Here is a 19,197-nt window from a genome sequence, read left to right as displayed (position 1 = left end):
CGTGGCTTGCGGCGCGGCCGGCGGCGCTCGCCCTCCAGCTCGGTGTCGAGGCCACGGCGCCGCGGCGCACCACCAGCTCGACGTCGCTCCAGCTTGCGGTCTTGTCTCGCCTCCCTCAGTTGTTCCACTATGGCCACTCTGGGCACGCAATCATCTTCTTCAATTGGTTTTGGGGTCTGCGGTGCGCCCATCCGAAGATGGCGTTGACGCCACCACAGGACCCACGAACTGATGTTGTCGCGAATTTTGACGAAGCACGTCCCGAAACCGAGATTTAACTCCGTGGGCGGCAGCCTGACGGTTTTATGGCAGCGATCTAAGAATAAAACACGTCCAAGAATGGACTGGTTCTTATGAACTAACTTAACGCGCTAGTGGAAGGCTCAGCTGGCAGTGGAAGCTGGTCGGACTAAAGCGATAATTGGCAGTGATATCAGCAATGGCAGTTCAGTTCTGCCGCATTCCGCGGCTATTTTTTTGTAACATCAGTCTTTGAGTTCTCATAAAATCACGTTGTCCACTCACAAGCGGGAAGCGTATAAAAACGACTACGAAATAATCTTAACTTTTAAAAATATTTGGCAGGAATAAATTGGCAGTTTCGTGATCGCGGTGTTTAAAAATTAAGTTATTAATCGTTCGGGTGCTTGGTGGTAAACAGAAGAAAGACCCGGACACTGTCGTTGGTCGCGAAGGCAGACATGGTGTGCGCGCGTATGGACAGCGGTGGTGTAAGCGTGCCTCTAGCAGAGCCGTCGCGCTCAACAGATGTCGGAGTAAATAGCGTTACGTAATGTAGCGTACCGAGCGCGGGCGGGGCTCGTGCTATCGCGACGATGTCGGACGCGCGAATGTCGCGGAGGCTTCGCTGCGATCGCATGGAGCCTCGCTGTTTCCCCGCTGTCCAATCCTCCAACCCCAACCCCTGACCCACCCTACAACTCCTTGCCATACCTGTGATGGGGACACTTTACTAATATTGTCCTTACAGTTATTATTTTATTTTTGGGTAACTTTTAGTTTCGTCGCTTCTTAATATATAATTAACATATAATTTTATACGAGACTTTCATTATTCCGTGATACATCGTTATAAATATAAATATTTATTCATCATAATAATCCAGAAAAAATCAAGTACACTACTTTTACTACTGCAAATCGATTTGTATCAGACTGTGGCATCAAATCATAAAATATTATAAATAGTTATGTTAAATTGAAAAAATACGTACTTTGATCATAAAAATTATTTTCGTTTTGTCAACATTCTCAGTCATAACTTTCTTTATGTTAAATATGTATTATTTCTAATATTTACATACATACTTGTTTGAAATGTAACTCACAAGAGAATACCCGGTCGGAGGCTGCGCGACCAAAATTTATTTATTTTTTGGGCCAGACCAAGGTCAGAAGAATGTTCACTTCGGCAATATTTTATGAGTGCTCTTAAAATTAAAACACGTGGAAACTTTTGGTCGAATTGCTTATATTTTTTTTTCGGATTTCATTGCAAACCGGTTAAATACATACATCATGTCAAACGTTTGTACTCTAGGAGCATAATAATTTGGTATTGATTAATAAGTAGGCAGTAATAATTTTAGCCTTATTGTTTACTTTAAGAGATTTCCAATAACGAAGCATAGTTTTACACGTACCATTACTCAGAAATAATTATGTTTCGAGTGCTTTATTTTTAGATATCTTAGTTTATATTACGTAATATTAAGTAGGAAAGCTTATAAAGTAAGGAATAATGTTTAAACAACTCATACCGCTAAGGGAAAATAATAATAAAAATATTATTATGTCTTACATTATATTAAAAGGATTCAAATTCTTTTTTCCAGAATCCCAAAATGTACTGAACAACACTACACTAAGCATTAAATATATTGAAAAGCATTGGGAGAGTTGGCAAAAGAAAAATGAAACTTTAAAACACGCTGTATATACAATTTAAACTACCGATGTTAAATACTAATAGTTTATGGTCATAGCAATATATAAATTAAACGAATCGATAATACATAAGTAAATACACAGACAAAGTAGACAGGGGTTCCCCCCTTACGGAACCCCACCTGATGGTGGTAGTACCTATGCTTTGAGTCTGCGGGCTGGGCTGCAGGAACTCTCGAATATATCTACAAACGATACATAAAGCCAGCCAAATACTAGGACTGTAATCAACCAACGAATTAATTTTAAAAATTAATAATTGCACATTGTTAATTAAAAATTGTACATTTTAAATAGTACAGGTTAAAGCAAAACAGCCAATCTACCATCTAGGATATAGATTATTCATGTTTAAAAATAATAAATTAGTTTTTTTTTAATTTAAAGAAACAACAGACGAACTGATAGACTGTGATATACAGGGGAAGAATAAGGAAAAAATGACTAATACAAAAGAAAACGTGAAAATTACACCTGACTTCACTTACAAGTGTAAATACCTAAAAATACAATAGGTAATTGACATGTTTAAATAATCATGACATGTTTATATCAAATAGCGTTTTTTTTAAACAAAAGCAACATTTCATCTCGATTGGGAATTCCACTTACACAAACAGTTCTGTTTTGTAACAGACATTGACGCCGGAGGCATTAATTTCGAAATTCAATCCGAATCCTGGTACGGTGATGTACGCTTGTATACTTGTGTGAATACATATGTCTGTCTAGGAGCACTTCCTGTCGAAACAGGGGACCGATTTCAGGTGAGCGGTGTATTCAAAGGTTGCAGTTGCTGTATTGGTTTGTGGTTAATTGATTTTGGTTTAAACTGTAGGTAACATGGGCCGGAAATTTTCCAATAATTGTTATGTTATGCTTTAATATGCTCGATAGGTATAGAATGCAGTCTAGACATTCAATTAGCTTTTTGTTTATTTCAAGCTTAAATTTCTTCATCTCCATTCTACAGGAGTCTACAATGGTTGTTACAATGGTCAATTGGCAAAAGATGTAGGTGACAAACAAGAAAATTAAAAAGGGGGTTTTAATATAATAAAAAAAATGTCAAAACTTGCATATTGTTTCAATTTATTTTTTATTTCTTTAAACATCAGACATTTGATTTTTGAACTTACTAAGTATTTACTTTAGCAAACAAACATTGTAAAAGTTACTTTTAAAATTCTTGAAAACTACTCACTACTGAACTCCAACAGTGGACGGACTCTGGCTGATAATGATGATGATGATGACTTATTAATATTGGACTAACTTAAATGTTCTTCAGTTTAATACTGTTACGATTTAGTTATACATATGATGGTTTTAGTTCAATTAAAACATTAATTATAATTACAATAAAGCCATAATATTCCTTATGTAAATAAAGTGATTTTTTTTTTCTTCAGAAAATGCAGATATTCACCAATTGTCAAACTTTAAATTTGTTAAGCAACTAAGGATTTGAATGTGAAAAGGATTCTTAGCGACATTCACAATGAGATTGAATAACTAAGCGCAAACTTCTACTGAGTCAATTACGTTTTTTTAGCGTAGACTTAGTCTACTGCAAAGAAAGAGCTTTCAAACAAACAATTGCCATGACGTGCAATGAATGCGACGTCGACTACCGGCTGCCAGGACAATTGTAGGCGACAAACCAACCTGCGACCTGAACGGAATTTGTACAGCGTTGTTTTATAATTAAGTATGATTTTTTTTTTCAAAGACTTGGTATGTGCTAGTTAACAAATATATTTTTATTCAAAGAAACTGTACTTCGATATTATTTTTACTTTCAAACGATTACTGAAGATTACTAAATCAAATAGATCTTCACTTTCTTTAAAGTAAAGTGAAAGTAGTAAGTGTTTTCACTTTACTGGCTTGATTTTTTTACAATGTGGAATTTTATATATTAAAATTTATAAAATTGAATTTTATATATAGAATTTTATAAACTAAGTTTAATATTATATTAACTTGCGAAACGACTTGAAAGATTTACTAAAAAGAATAATAGCTAGTACATTAATAACTAGCAAATAAAAGGAATAATAATCCTTTCATCAAACGATTCGAATACTTAAATGCAAATAGATTTTAAACTAATACTGAACTAGATATTAATTAAAATGTTACAAACTTGTGAGTAAATACGGCTTCAACTATTTTAATATCACTGTTAATTAAACATGATTGAGAATAAGTTCTTCATTTTGAGGTAACAATCAACGGGTAATTACGGGCTTTTACTCAAATACGATTTTGCGCCGTATTACAATGCGTTCACAACGAGCAGGCAAGGCGTATGTTTGCTCAGCACTCGCCAGACGTTTGAGCAAAGGCCCGGATGCGGTGCAGACGAACTCTACTGTGGACAGCGCTCTTTATGCGATTTGTAATTGGACAAATATTTACATGAGCTAGAGAGCAAATTTCTCGATTATTACAATTTCTTCAAACGCGTAGTGATATTTAAACAAATATTGTTTTTTTCGTATCGTTGACCCCTACATATTTTCCAGATTTAGCTTCGCTCTGAGTATTTTATTTATTTTCATTTATTTTAACAACGAATTGAAATTCTAAAATAATAAATTTGACTGTTTCTATATTAATATTTTTATATTTAAAACAAATATTATTCACTACTCTACCAGTCTGCAATGTGCTTATTCCAAAAATTTTGAATGAATGTTGTTTTAAAACAATAAGTATTTTATAAGCATATGTGAATTAATAAACCGAGATTATCATGAAATATAATACTATTCCCTCCAAATATATAAATAACTAGTGATTATCTAAGTCAATAAGTGTTACATAATCTCTTTACTAAATAATAGTTGTTACAAATACAATAAAATTGTAGAAAATATTCTAAGTAACTTACTAATTCGGTGATAGTCAACAAGTCTCTTTAACGATATACGCAGTAAACCAAATACATTATATTGAAGCAACAACTCGATGCCCGTGTAGTGCCTTAGTTTGCCTCGTGATTTCTGTGCCAAGGTCGCGTACTGCGGTGCTCGACGTCGATGAATAATAAAATTTAAATCAACGCCCGCCCTCGCTCCTTACTTGAATTGTAAAGGCATTTTACATTCTCATTCCTTGATCGAATAATACATATTGTTGCAATAACCAGACCATGCTATACAGAAGTAATAGCCAATTCAAGAATAATTCTAATAGACGTACAGTAAAAATTTTCGGATTACGCCAAGAAATAGCTTCGGCCCAAAATAAACAACACTTTGTATTGTTTACAGACAGAGGACCTTATTTGCAGCTAAGTCATTGCACAACAAAACATGCGTAGCGATAGCGTAGAGCTCTGCGAAGCTACGAAGCTACGGTGCTACAATGTACACTTTTAACGTAATAATGTTATGGCTGGCGACCCTACATAACACACTACAATTAATTAACCAAAGTACATAGTATTTATGTCAAGATAAAGTAAGTATATTCTACATTAACGGTCTTCATTTTTATCGAGTGTTGAAAATTTTACTTTTTTAGGCGCATTAGAGAAAAGAGATTAGTTGACAAATAAAAATTTGTCGAATCACCTTTGCATGTAGCACTTTTATTCGGTATAATTTAGATTTTTAATTATAAAAACAATGATACGACATTTGGAAGGCTTAGTAAAATTTTAAACTAACTTAGGTAACTTGCGTCTAAAAGTCTGCTAATTCCCCAACTCGTTGCAAAGTTTAATTGCTTTTGAAATTGCGTTCCTATTTTTATAAGGTTTCAACATCTGGATTATATCGATCTAAAGCACTGACCTTACGTAAAATTTTCTTTATAACCAAGAGAAACCTTTGCAACTAAGCGAGTGAAATTTTAGAAGTTAATTTCTCAAACCCTAGAATTAGTCAAATACAGTTAATTACTTTTAAAAGTGTACAATGTAAAGAAACCTAATAAAAAAAACTCTGATGTTGTGTCGTTGTGACATATTTGCATACAAGCATCAGTAATTGAATAAAGGTCTCTCACATTTTTAATTTTTGCGCGCTGAATTCCAATTAACACGAGAGCTGTTTCAATTTTACAAACTGTCATATGATTTATAATTTCAACTGAAACTCACCGTTACCGTTAGTAGTCATTCAGACGTCGATAATTTGATTTTGAATCTTAATTAAATTACGGAATATTAAATCGGTTTCAATCCGAAATTGTCTATTATTTGTTTGATGCATCGTGTGGGAGTGGCAGTGGCAAATTACATTGCTTAGGGGCAATTTCTGAAGTTAGAAAAGTAGTCGTTAGAAACGATTATTTTTACGGAATATTAAATGGTAAATTAATAACTTCTAATATAGTTTTAATAACTCTTGACATGAATGTTTTAGCTTTAGTTTTTTAGCTTATTAAATCAAACGAACTCGTTTAAACTGCTTCAACTGTCCATTAAACGACTGAGTGTTTTAAATAAAAAATAAAGCATTCTATACAAAGGAAGTTGACATAATGACTACACTTATATATTAATAAAAAATGCTTCCACTCGTAGTATAATTATTAAAGTTAGCCACGGACTCCGAATTTACAAGTTTCTAATTGTAAAATAATCATGCTCACGAAAATTTAAATAATTTATTGCTAAACTATTAACCGAGGGTTTCTGAGACCAGAATATTTGTATAAAACATATCGTTGTCCCTGTAAAAAAATAAAAAATATAAAATTTAAAAACGTATAACACCAATGTGTTTCAAACGGATATTTTGGTCTCAGAAACCCACTGTTAATATGTCGTTGGTGAGTTGACAACTATAATTGGGATTTATAGTTTCGTTTTAGCCTATAAAAAGTATGATTACACTTTTTCATAAATCAATACTACCGATAAACTTTTAACTTGTAGTGAATGATTTAAAAAAAAATAGAAATCACAAAAAGTATTTCTATCGATGCTCTATCGCTGTATCTCCTTGAGTAAAATCGAAAATGAAATTTAAGACGAGGATGTTGCGGAGGCGGAAATTGAAGTGCGCTTTAGCTGACCTTTTAGGGAGTTGTTCGCGAGTGCAATTTTATTGGTTGTGCTTGAAGCAAGCTACAAAGTTTCGTGAAACCAAGCTGAAAAATGTAAATATTTTAGAAATTAAACAAAGATAAATTTTGAAAGTTATAATTTTATCCTTAAGAATATGTGAAATTTCATTAATAGTAAGTTTATTTCTTTAAATAATGTATTATGTAGATAAGAAGCTAAACTACATTCACCGTTACTTGTTTTTCTTAAATACCAGATTATTTATTTTATTACATATCATAATTACATCTACATTTATCATATTTTTATTATTACCAGAAAAAAATATATAAGCTTTATAATAGTATGGTATAGTTGAAAAGTTTTTTTTAAATATCCTTTACACAACACGCTTAGAATTGAAAAGAAGATACAGTTAAAAATAAGCCAGATATTCGTAAATATAGAATAAACAATGATGAAACCGTTCCTTCACGTGTTTTAATATACGACATCTGCGCCGTTTATGGTATGGCCACGAAATAATCGTTACACGTGAGGTGGAAAACATTTTTATACCCCATTATTAAAAAGTCCAAATAATGTTCATTACACTTATTAACGTTTTAATTAATAAAATTTGCGTAATAAGCAGACTTTTGTAATTACACATTGAGTTTGAATTAATTAAAATAAATCTCTAGAAATCTACTTTATAGTTCTGAACATCCGTTTTGCATCGCTTATTTAATGGCTCCACTCGTAATTTCGGCGACCATGGCCCAGTTAATACAGCTGTTGCTGAAGTATTCTCCCATTTTGCACTTTCGTTTTGTTTAAATGCACACGTATGCTTTTTACATACTATTTTCTAATAGTGGAAACATAGTCAACAAAGAAAATAACGTCAATTTTATTTGCATATTTATAGTTATTGATACATCTATTTTTTGTTTTAAATATCAAAAGAAAATACTTTATTTTTATGAAAGATTGTATTTTGAAATCATTAGTCTTCCAAAATGAACCTCTTATATCTCTTCATGCTAATATTTCTAAAAAATTATTTATTTTAAGATGTTTTAAAATGGAAAATGTATAATACCTTCCACCCACCTCCTCTTTATCGATAAAGCTTTATTCTAATATTAGGTCCTTACATATGAAATTGGAGTTTTGTATGGGAGGAACAAAAAGTCGAATATTTTTTAATATAATATATTTAATTAATCAAAGTATGAACCATTATTTTCTATGCACTTTTGCCATCTCATAGCTAGTTCATTGATCCCTTTACTAAAAAAACCAGTCGGACGGGAATCAATAAAATCTTTGAAGGCGATTTGGACTGCCCCATCGGAGTTGAATTTTTTCCCTTGGAAGAAGTTATCCAAATTTCGAAAAAAATGGTAATCTGTTGGAGCAAGGTCCGGGGAGTACGGAGGATGTCTTAGACTTTCCAATTGAAGCTCTTCTAATTTAGTAGCCGTATGTTGCGCAGTGTGTGGTCTAGCGTTGTCGTGAAGCAGCAGTGGCGTGGAGCGATTGACCAGCCTAGGTTGTTTAGCCGCTAGCTTTTCCATCATGGTTTGCAATTGCTGACAATAGACATTAGCCGTAATAGTCTGGCCAGATTTGAGAAAACTTTAATGAACAATACCGGCACTAGTCCACCAAACGCTTACAAGTAACTTTTTTGGGGTTAATTTTCGCTTGGGGCAGGATTTGGCTGGCTGGCCAGGATCCAACCATTGCGCTGTGCGCTTCCGATTATCGTAAAGAACCCATTTTTCATCACAGGTAATGATTCGGTTTAAAATACCTTCATTATTGTGCCGGTTTAGTAATGTAACGCAACAGTCGACGCGCGTTTGCCGGTTTGCTTCAGTCAATTCGTGAGGTACCCACCTTTCAAGCTTTTTAATCTTCCCAATTTGCTTCAAGTGAATTAAAACAGTTTTATCACTAACATCGCAGCCTGCAGCTAACTCGGACGTGGTTTGCGATGGATCCGCTTCCACAATAGCCTTCAACTCTTCATTATCAACTTGAGTCTCAGGCCGTCCACGGGGCTTGTTCTGCAGATCGAAATTTCCAGAACGAAAACGTTGGAACCAAAAACGAACTGTGTTTTCTTTTGCAACACGACCGCCATACACATAATTCACCCTTCGAGTCGTTTCCGCAGCACCAGTGCCACGGCGGAACTCGTACTCGTAAATAATGCGATATTTTAAGTTTTCCATTTTGTAAAATGAGTGACGCAAACAGAAAAAAACAGAAGAAAAAAAACAAATGAATGACGGTCATCGAACCACAAATACATGAGTCTATAGCTGTACAAATTTGAATTTGGAATTCCTTACCAAAGAGGAGAAATTCGTGATTAAAGTGGCCAGTACGAAAAACGCCAATTTCATATGTAAGGACCTAATATATAAAATTCTCGTGTCACAGTTTTCGTTCCCGTACTCCTCCGAAACGGCTTGACCGATTCTCATGAAATTTTGTTCAATTTGTGAAATTCAGTAGGTCTGAGAATCGGCCAACATCTATTTTTCATTTTTTTTTAAACTGCGCGCGGACGGAGTCGCGGGCGACAGCTAGTAATGAATGTATTTTTAGAATATTTGTGTGTTATATAAAACTTAAGAGAAAATTTCTCATTCGCTTTTGTAATAATACGTTTTTACTCGACTTACTAAGGAGGGTAATGTTTTTTTCGTGTAATTAAATTGTTGTGTATGTAGTTTTGTTCCATTGTGAAGCGTAGTTTAAACGGTTTCTACCACTGGGGTATCATTTCGTTCCAATTCTTCCTCTGAATGTAAGAGGGGCTTAATCTGGCATTTTTTATTGTATCTTTTTAATAAATAAGCAACCGGTAGTTCAATATGAAGTTTTAACCTACGGCCACAAATATAGTAATCTACATGCGGTACTAAGAAAAGGTTATCAGTAATAATTTTTCTTAGGACTTGTTCTGTTTTTTTAATCTTTCCCATCGTTTTCATCGTTCTCTAACATATTAAGAACTAAAGAAAAATAAGAAATTTTGCCTTGATTTAATTTGACAACACTTATTAAATTTGCTGTTAATGGATTTAGTTGAAAGAAAATATTCAATTTTTTTTCCAATCCTCTTCTCAATTTATATATTTAAAACTTACTATCAAACTGCTATTTATTTCGCAGAAATGTTTTTAGGTAGTAAAAATAAATTTGAATATTCATGGAATGTGGGATAGTGTCAGTCAATACGAGGTACAGAGCAGATTCCACATCCAATCAAACCGGTCAAAGGCATGGTGTCAAAGAATTATTTGACTTCGCTTTAAATTAAAATACAGCGACGTGTGAACAAAGAGCTTTTTGACAAATACTAAAAGGTATTGCAACTACAGCGATAACGTAATTGACTTTTACACGTGACTGTACTTTTTGTTCATTATGTTTTAACGTAAAAGTTTTATTGTACTTAGTTCTATATTAAAATTTTAGAATACAATTTTTTAAATAAATTAATATATATTAGATAGACTTGGATAAGATTACAATAAACATCAAAGTAAAAATAAACAAGTATTAAGTAATGTTCCCTATGGATTTTCCTTTTGCGAACTGTTACAAAAAAGACACTTTCGAGGTAGAGATATAAAACTATATAGGCCTCCGCTATTAATCGATACCAAGAACCTCAACCTATTATGTACCTCTATAACCTCATACTAACTGTATTTCTTTTTTAAAGTTAGTAAAGCTTAAAAGAAGTTTAACAAGGAATAAATAATCTTAATAAACTCAACCGGGCACCGAGTTAGTTATTCTAAGTTTTTTTTTTATCGAAATGAAGTCGGCTCTTATGTTAGGACTGCGCAGAGCGAAGTCTTTATAATGTTTGCGGAAAGTTTAAATTATTAGTAACTAATTAACAGCTTTCCTTGTCAGACATGATTTAAAATGAGATCAGAAAATAAAAAATATTGTTCTTTGTTAAGCTCAAAGGTGTGTTTTTAATGCAAACGATATTACGGCTATCTTGTTCATGCCCAGCTGAATTTACATTTTATATATATTTAAATATACTACGAATTGGGTACAAGTAAAATATAAACAAAACTATAGACAGAATAATATTACATTGCATGTTATGAAATATAACCATGAAATTTACCGTTTCAGTCCTCACAAAGACGGTGCGGTCCTCACGAAATAGATGTTGTCATTTTAGGCGAATTCGTAGCATATTCCACTCTAAGTAACAACCTTAGCTGGGCTTAATTAAGACGGTGCGGCGGCGGTCCGGAGGCTGGCTTTGACTGACTTAATATGCACGTGACTGGAGAGATGCCTTCAGGCTTTTAAATTAATTTTCAGTTAATTGACTAGGAATCTATAAGCTAATATCTGGTCGTGCGGTAGTCGTTTGGCACTAAGTGAGATGAGATTACAGGTGTCCATGGATTATTTTATCACGCTGGTACTAATTAGCTCGTTTCTTACTTGTATTTGATACAGAATTTTATGGATTTGTTTAATCGTTTTTGTTTAATTTATGCTTTGTTTTTTTATGTGAAACGGCATAAAACAAATATAATACCAAATAATTTGTATAATTTGTAACGACGAACTTTAGAGCAAACGCTTTCTTTTGCAGAGCGGCCAGACAGTTTAACTCAATATCAAAGCAAAGTCCTCACATCGACTTGTTTAATACTAGGCTTGCTGACATTGTAAGCCATTTAAGCAGCGAATTCTTTGGTTGTCCAGTTCGCTAGCTGCTTGTTTTTTTCACCTTCCTGTTTACTTTTAATTTGTTCAACTTTTTTTGAATTTTTATACTTCCCTATTCTTTATCAATTGTTTTTATTCTCTTCGCGATTTTGATACTATTGTTTTTGCTGTCTATTTGCGAAAACTATAAAAACATAGTTTTCCAGTTAAATAAATAAATAAATAAATAAAAATAAATAATGGATAATTGTAATTTTGTATCTTTTTTTTTAGGTCACATAAAAAAGTAGATTTATCTTTAATATTTTTTAATGAAGGCATTTCAAATTTCTATGATAACAGATAAATGTTGGTTCAAATTTAATACATATGCTAATGTGTATACAATTCCATTTTGTAAAATTCAAGCGATATCAACCTTTACAAAAAAACAGACGACTTATTTAAAACTTTAAAGCTGCATATACACTGAACGAATTATGTTTGCCACAGCCGAAGGTTCCAAAAAAAACCGAGATTGATTCTTATAATTAATTTAATTTAAAATAAAATTACAAATTAAACTTATAACTAACTATGCTATGTTCCCTCCGAAGTTAGGATTGGAATTGCTTAATCTATTACAATTAATAATTACGAAATATCGGTGCCAATGCTGCCTCAGCGCCTCGTGTCCACTTAAGTGGGTCGCGGCGAAGTCAACGCACTGCTGCGTCGGCGATCTTCCTTATAGGCATATATGTAACACCTCCCCCCGCAGACCAGCAACTATTTGAGAACTTTAAGCGAAAATGTTGCTGGGAACTCAGGGTCTTGGCTTCGATTTTCTTTAACATCTTCATATACTCGCGGTGGTAGATTTGTAAGGTTTTCCTTCTTAGTTGGCCTCCACCACTTGTACCAGAGTCCTGATCCGATAAGAATGGCTGCACTGCATGCAAGGATATAAAATGGTATCGTCGTATGATATAATATGGTGTCCGAATTAAGGCTGTTAAGTTGTATCGGATTTTCGAAAGTTAGCTGTTCCTGAATATCGTGAAGTCCTTGCAGGTTGATTAGTCAGTTTTTCCACAGAATAGTTCCACTCTTGTTGGATGAGGGAAGCACACGACACGGTTATAAGTTTCTTGATGCAATCCCCCTCTGCTCGCATTTGGGTTCCCACGTCTTTTTCACATAAATACCAGGTGTTTAACTTCGGGCATTCTGCCTCTATGTACACATGATATTTTTCAGATGTTGCTATATATGGATAGGAAGGGATTAGGGCTTGGTTGTATTTGTTAGGAACGACCGATAGTCGGTATAGGTTATATATATCTAAGGAAACTATAGGAAATTTAAAAATTATAACTATTCTATCGTCAGCATAATATGACCCTGTCCTAATTATATCATAGTATTCTCTAAGTTCTAAATCTAATATTTGACCCTTATTATATACCCTCTTAAGTTTATCTAGCATCGATTTTAATGTAGTTATATCTAACATAGAATGATGTGCGCTCGATGCGCGTATAAAAGCTAACGTATTCTCTATCCTAAGTAATTCTGCTAATAAATCATCTATAATTTCACCTATTATCTAGTAATTGTGCAAATTTAGCGTATTTAATTAAACTCGAGTGTCTATAAGCATTTTGGTCTAAAATTAAATGTAAAGTTTCGTTAATTTTATGCTGGTTATTAGCTAATTCTATTAATATCTTATTATGTCGAGACATCCACTCTTTACTAAGACTTATATGATTATTAAAGTCATTAACTACTTTAGTTTGACTGTCCTGTAACGTTTTAATAGCACTGTCATACCTAACGGCATCGGAATAGTCAAGATTCCCGGTCACACTCTTTATAATGGACCCAAAGCCGTTAACAAGTCCTCTCTTTACTCGTGTAGGCTGTAGTGACTTTAACTGGTTTGATACCTTATGGAGTTTAGCAGTAAGATAGTTAATTTGATTTTCATACAGTGAATAAGTGTCATTGTCAAGTCGCGCTTCTATGTTAGCGTCTTAGGCACGCGTTTCAGTCTGTTCTTAGCTACAGGCCCGCGTTTCTTTGACGTATAAATATGTATAGGCAAATCGGCTAAAACTGTATCCTGAGTATAACGAGGGGCCGTTTTTTGACGATTAGCGAAGGGATTTTTAATGAATACCTGTTGCTGAGGTACATATTCAGTTTCGGGTTCGCGGTTTTTATTCCGACTCTCTATAAGAGCTGTACGAGACGCAAGGGTTGATTTATTCACTATTTCATATACGATTTCCATTCGTGCCTTGTGATTTTGCAGATATTGTTGTAAGAGATGCTCATTAAAGTTAATATCGTTAAGATCTCTGGGATCGAAATGTCCTGTTAATAAATCAAAAGGTCTACACTTTGTAAAGCTATGAATCGAACTATTATATGCGATTATCGCGTAAGGTATGAGGTTAACGATTGGTTCGTCTTTATGCTTTAATTTTAGAATTCTAATATGTTCTAAAAGAGTTGAGTGAAAACGTTCGATATTTCCATTATCATTCGGCGAATGTGGCAAAATTCGGTGGTGGTTGATTTTATGTGTTCTAACGAATTCGGCAAAAAGCTGATTAGTAAATTCTGTTCCGTTATCGGTCACTAACGTCATAGGAACTCCGTGGTGCGTACAGTAATGTAGCAAAGCTTGTAAAATACTAATTGCCGTACCGTCTCGTAAGTTATAAGCTTGACCGTACTTTGTAAAAACGTCCACTAGCGTTATATACTTTTCGTTTTGAATTGTTAATAAATCCATATGAACAATCTCCAAGGGTTTGGTAGCAGGGGGTACGATATTGAATTGTGGTCTAATGGGATTCCTGTCGTACTTCGCTTGTCCGCATATTGTACATTCGTTAATAAATTTAGTTATTTGTTCCTTCATTTTAGGCCAATAGTATTTTCCAGAAAGCGCTAGGTAACATTCGTTTATGCCGCGATGGTTGGTTTTTCCATCGTGATAGTGCCGAATTATGTCCTGTTGGTGTAAATATTCTTTTACGTTTTCTCGCTCGGATTTTGTTAACACAAGATTCATGGAAGAACTTCTAAATTTATCTTGAATTATAGGGATAATGGAATACATAGCGAGAGGTGGATTTATTAATAACCCAGTCTTAACTTTGGGACTGACATATTCTTTGATAGCGTTAATTACGTCGTTTTCGAGATTATTTTCTGATATTTGTACAGCAATACGCACATGCGTTTCGAACGGTTTAGTTACTGTCGGTTTCCTCTTAATGTCGCTAACGATTGTAAAACATAATTGCCTATGAAATTTATTAAGTGGTTCGTCGGTTATTGGGATCTCGAGTATAGGGTGTTCGTTACTGGTATGCACTGTCTCGGTAGAAGAGTCAGCTAATGTGGGGATAATCTCTGAGGGATTAGCGATTAGAGAGTTAAGCTCGTCTATTTCTTCTATCAAGGAGGTATTCTCATTGTGAATTTCGATACGCGAGAGGGCGTCCGCGTTAGTGTTATATCTACCTTTTTTATATACAACCGTGAAATCGTACTCGCTTAAGCGCAATCTCCATCTGGTAAGACGTGAATTCGGTTCTTTTAAATTCATCATCCATTGTAACGGTTTATGATCAGTTAGGATTTTAAACTTTCGGCCAAAAAGATAAGGTCTAAAGTACTTAGTCGCCCAGACGATCGCGAGAAGTTCTTTTTCTATAGTACTATAGTTAAGTTCGCTGTCGTTTAAGGTGCGCGACGCATAACATATGGGTTTATCGGAACCTATCGGGCCTTGAGATAGAATAGCGCCAATAGCGATATTGGAAGCATCTGTCGTGAGTATGAATTCTTTACTAAAATCCGGGTATTGAAGTATGGGGTCATTCGTAAGAAGAGTCTTGCATTTCTGAAAGCAATTAACATATTCGGAATCTAAAGTTATTTTTCTACCTTTTTTTAAACATTGAGTAAGCGGTTTTGTTATACGCGCGAAATCCGGTATGAACTTGCGATAATAACCAAGAAGTCCTAAAAATTGTTTAATTTCCTTTGGGGTCTTCGGTATCGGATATTTTTCGATTGCTGAGATTTTATCCGGATTGGGTTTAATACCGTCTCTACTGATTATATGTCCCAGGTATGCAGTTTCAAGCTTAAGGAACTCGGACTTGTCCATTTGAATTTTAAAGTTAGAATCTCTTAAACGCTGGAAAACTTTCTCTAGGTTAACCATATGCTCCTGTAATGATGTGCTAAATACAATGATGTCGTCCAGATAAACGAGACATATATTATTTTGTAATCCTTTTAGAACATTATCCATAACTCGTTGAAAGGTAGATGGACTGTTTTTGAGACCCATCGGCATGCGTAAGAACTCGAAATGACCGTGCTCAACATTGAATGCTGTTTTTGAGATATCTTCAGGGTCCATTTCCACTTGATAAAATCCGCTAGCTAAGTCTAGCGTTGTAAAGTACTGGCATTTTCCTAACTTGTCTAAAACATCATTTATATTAGGTATAGGGTATTTATCGTCAATGGTTTTCTCGTTTAATTTACGGAAATCAACTACTAAACGCCACTTCTGTTTTCCAGAAGCGTCAGCTTTTTTCGGAACAATCCAAATGGGAGAACTCCAAGCGGAGTCGGAAGGTCTTATAATGCCTTGGTCTAACATTTTCTTAATTTGGTCCCTAACTTCTTGACGATGTATGAACGGGTAACGATAAGATTTCGTGTAAACCGGAACTTCATCGGTAGTTTTTATTCTGTGCTTTATTTTATTCGTGAAAGTTAATTTTTCGCCTTCAATATAAAAAACATCCGAATAACGAGAACAAAGATTGATAAGGTTTGCTTTTTCCTCTTCATTTAGATGGTCCGTTCGTAATCGAGAGATGACATCATCTACGCGTGTGAGCTTTGAGCTACGGTAACTCTCTATATTAAAAAGCTCGGCTTGCGCGGGGTGGTTGAGCGAAAAGACTATGTCATTTTGGGTAGGGTTCTCTACTTCGATATAACCGCGGTTGTCGATTACGTTGGTAATACATTCATGAATTATACAGTTGCAAGTTATTTGCTCTTTTACGTGAACATCACCGTCGGAAGTGTTAATAGGGATACGAATTAACTTAGAGGAACTAGCTGGAATTATATCCTCGTACAAATTTATATTACGTGAATCGTACATACGAATAGGATTCGTCGCGGATCGCGTGATTAAACGAAAATCTTTTAAGTCTATCTTCGCTTCCCATTTACTTAGTAAATCTAATCCTATTAAACCGTCAAAGTAATCGTGAAAGCGATATACGAATAACTTTATGTAACTAGAATCGTTAAATTCTTTAAAACACGGTAATGATACGGAATAATTATTCCTACTGGTGGCATGCACATTAGTTACCTCGAACGGATCGTAATTGAGTGGAATATGCGGGAAATAATTTTGTAGCGCTTCAGGGCTGATAAAAGATTGATTCGCGCCGGTGTCAATTAGAAGTTTAAGCGGCGGGTTCGCGATACGAATGTAAGGTAACTGTCGTTGTGTCTGTAAATTTAGTTCTATCTTGGCTTTCCTGAGGACTTCGCAATCCGAAAATCCTTTTCGTCCTGACTATGACCTGGCTGAGGTTCTATGTCATCTGTCGAGTCACAAATCGGGTTATCTGTCACGTCATAACATGTCACATCAGAGTTATAGTTGTAATCGAATGCATTATAGTCTGTATAATCGGGTTGGTAGTACTGTGGTTCGTAATAGTAGTAGTCAGGCGGATAATATTCGTCATAAGGGGAACTTAATTCATGAACATTCATATCTCTCGACTTGAAGTAATTAGTCGGTGGTGGGTTACCTGACTTAAACCAATTATGACCTGTCATTGAGGTATGGGGTAACACCCTCGGTGCGAAATGTTGAACTCCACTCATCGGCTTGGGGCCTGAATTTTGCAGGGAATTATTTCTAGGTGGTACACGGAATACATTACTTTGGGGGTTGTAGTTACGGGGTAGTGCGCGGAACATTTGTTGGGTTCGAGTTGGCATATGGGGTTGATTTTGTGGGGGATTAAATTTAAAAGGTTGTGGTTGAACTTGGTTTGCCATACGTGGTCCTAGTTGCATCGGCCAGCTAGGTACTGACATTTGGAAAGGTTGAGGACGCGGTTGGGGTGTATAATCTACGGGTATATTTAATTTAAAATTTTGTGGGGCTCTTGGGGACTCGTGCCGTTGATGTAAGTACTGCACGTTTAATTCCTCCTGTACAAACTCTAATGCTTTTTCGATTGTCGGGGGTCGCATGCATCTTATTCGGGACCCTAAAGGCTCCTTAAGGCCACGAACAAACGCCTGCATAGTAACTTTCCTATATAATTGCCTTTTTGCGTCAATTGTTGTCTTTAAAGTCTCGTGTAGTGTTACATAAGTCATTAATGTACTAAATAAACTTTGACAATGGTCATAGAACTCTTGTGGAGTCCTATTTCCTTGAACGGCTAAAGAGAGGTCATTGTATAAGGCGGTTTCGTCTCTTTGATCGCTGAAATTGTTAATTAGATTAGTTCTTATTCCGGCCCAACTATCCGGTATGCCGTTTGAGTTAAGGGTGCACGCGGCGGTGCCTGTTATTTTATTTAAAATACCGTTTAAAAGACATAAATTCGATAATTCGCTCCCAGGGGCAGCGCTTATATATTTTGCCACTATCTGGTCGCATATATTAATAAATCGAGGCAACACATTAGGGTTGCCGTCGAACTCAGGTACGGGACGCAGGACCTTGAAAATGGTGTCTGGGTCCGTACTCATACTGTTTTCTAAGAATATATCACCTAAGTAAATATCTAAATCTAAATTTCTATCTAGGTCTAAAGTACGTCGACGAGCCTGCTGCGATGCAGGTGCCCGCGATTTACCTAAAGGTTTAGGGTGGAAAATTTTGGTATAGGATAACTAAGACTTAGGATAAAAAGGAAGCAACACGTGAACAATTCAAGTGTACTTACAGTATCATATTAATCTGGTATTCTTTGGTGAATCGATGACTGGATTCTCCTCCGGCGTGCAGCAGGTTCGTTGCTGGATACTCGATGAGGGACTGGAAAGTCGCCCGGGCCGCCCGCGATGATCTTCTATTCTTGAAGAATTTTATACTCGCAATAGACCCGCGAGTATCCTACCGACTGCGCCAATTATGTTTGCCACAGCCGAAGGTTCCAAAAAAAACCGAGATTGATTCTTATAATTAATTTAATTTAAAATAAAATTACAAATTAAACTTATAACTAACTATGCTATGTTCCCTCCGAAGTTAGGATTGGAATTGCTTAATCTATTACAATTAATAATTACGAAATATCGGTGCCAATGCTGCCTCAGCGCCTCGTGTCCACTTAAGTGGGTCGCGGCGAAGTCAACGCACTGCTGCGTCGGCGATCTTCCTTATAGGCATATATGTAACAAACGTAAAAACATTAACC

The sequence above is a fragment of the Papilio machaon genome, chromosome Z, assembly GCF_912999745.1.
Source record: "Papilio machaon chromosome Z, ilPapMach1.1, whole genome shotgun sequence".
Classification (NCBI taxonomy): Eukaryota; Metazoa; Arthropoda; class Insecta; order Lepidoptera; family Papilionidae; genus Papilio; species Papilio machaon.
Note: the sequence above shows the minus strand (reverse complement) of the source record.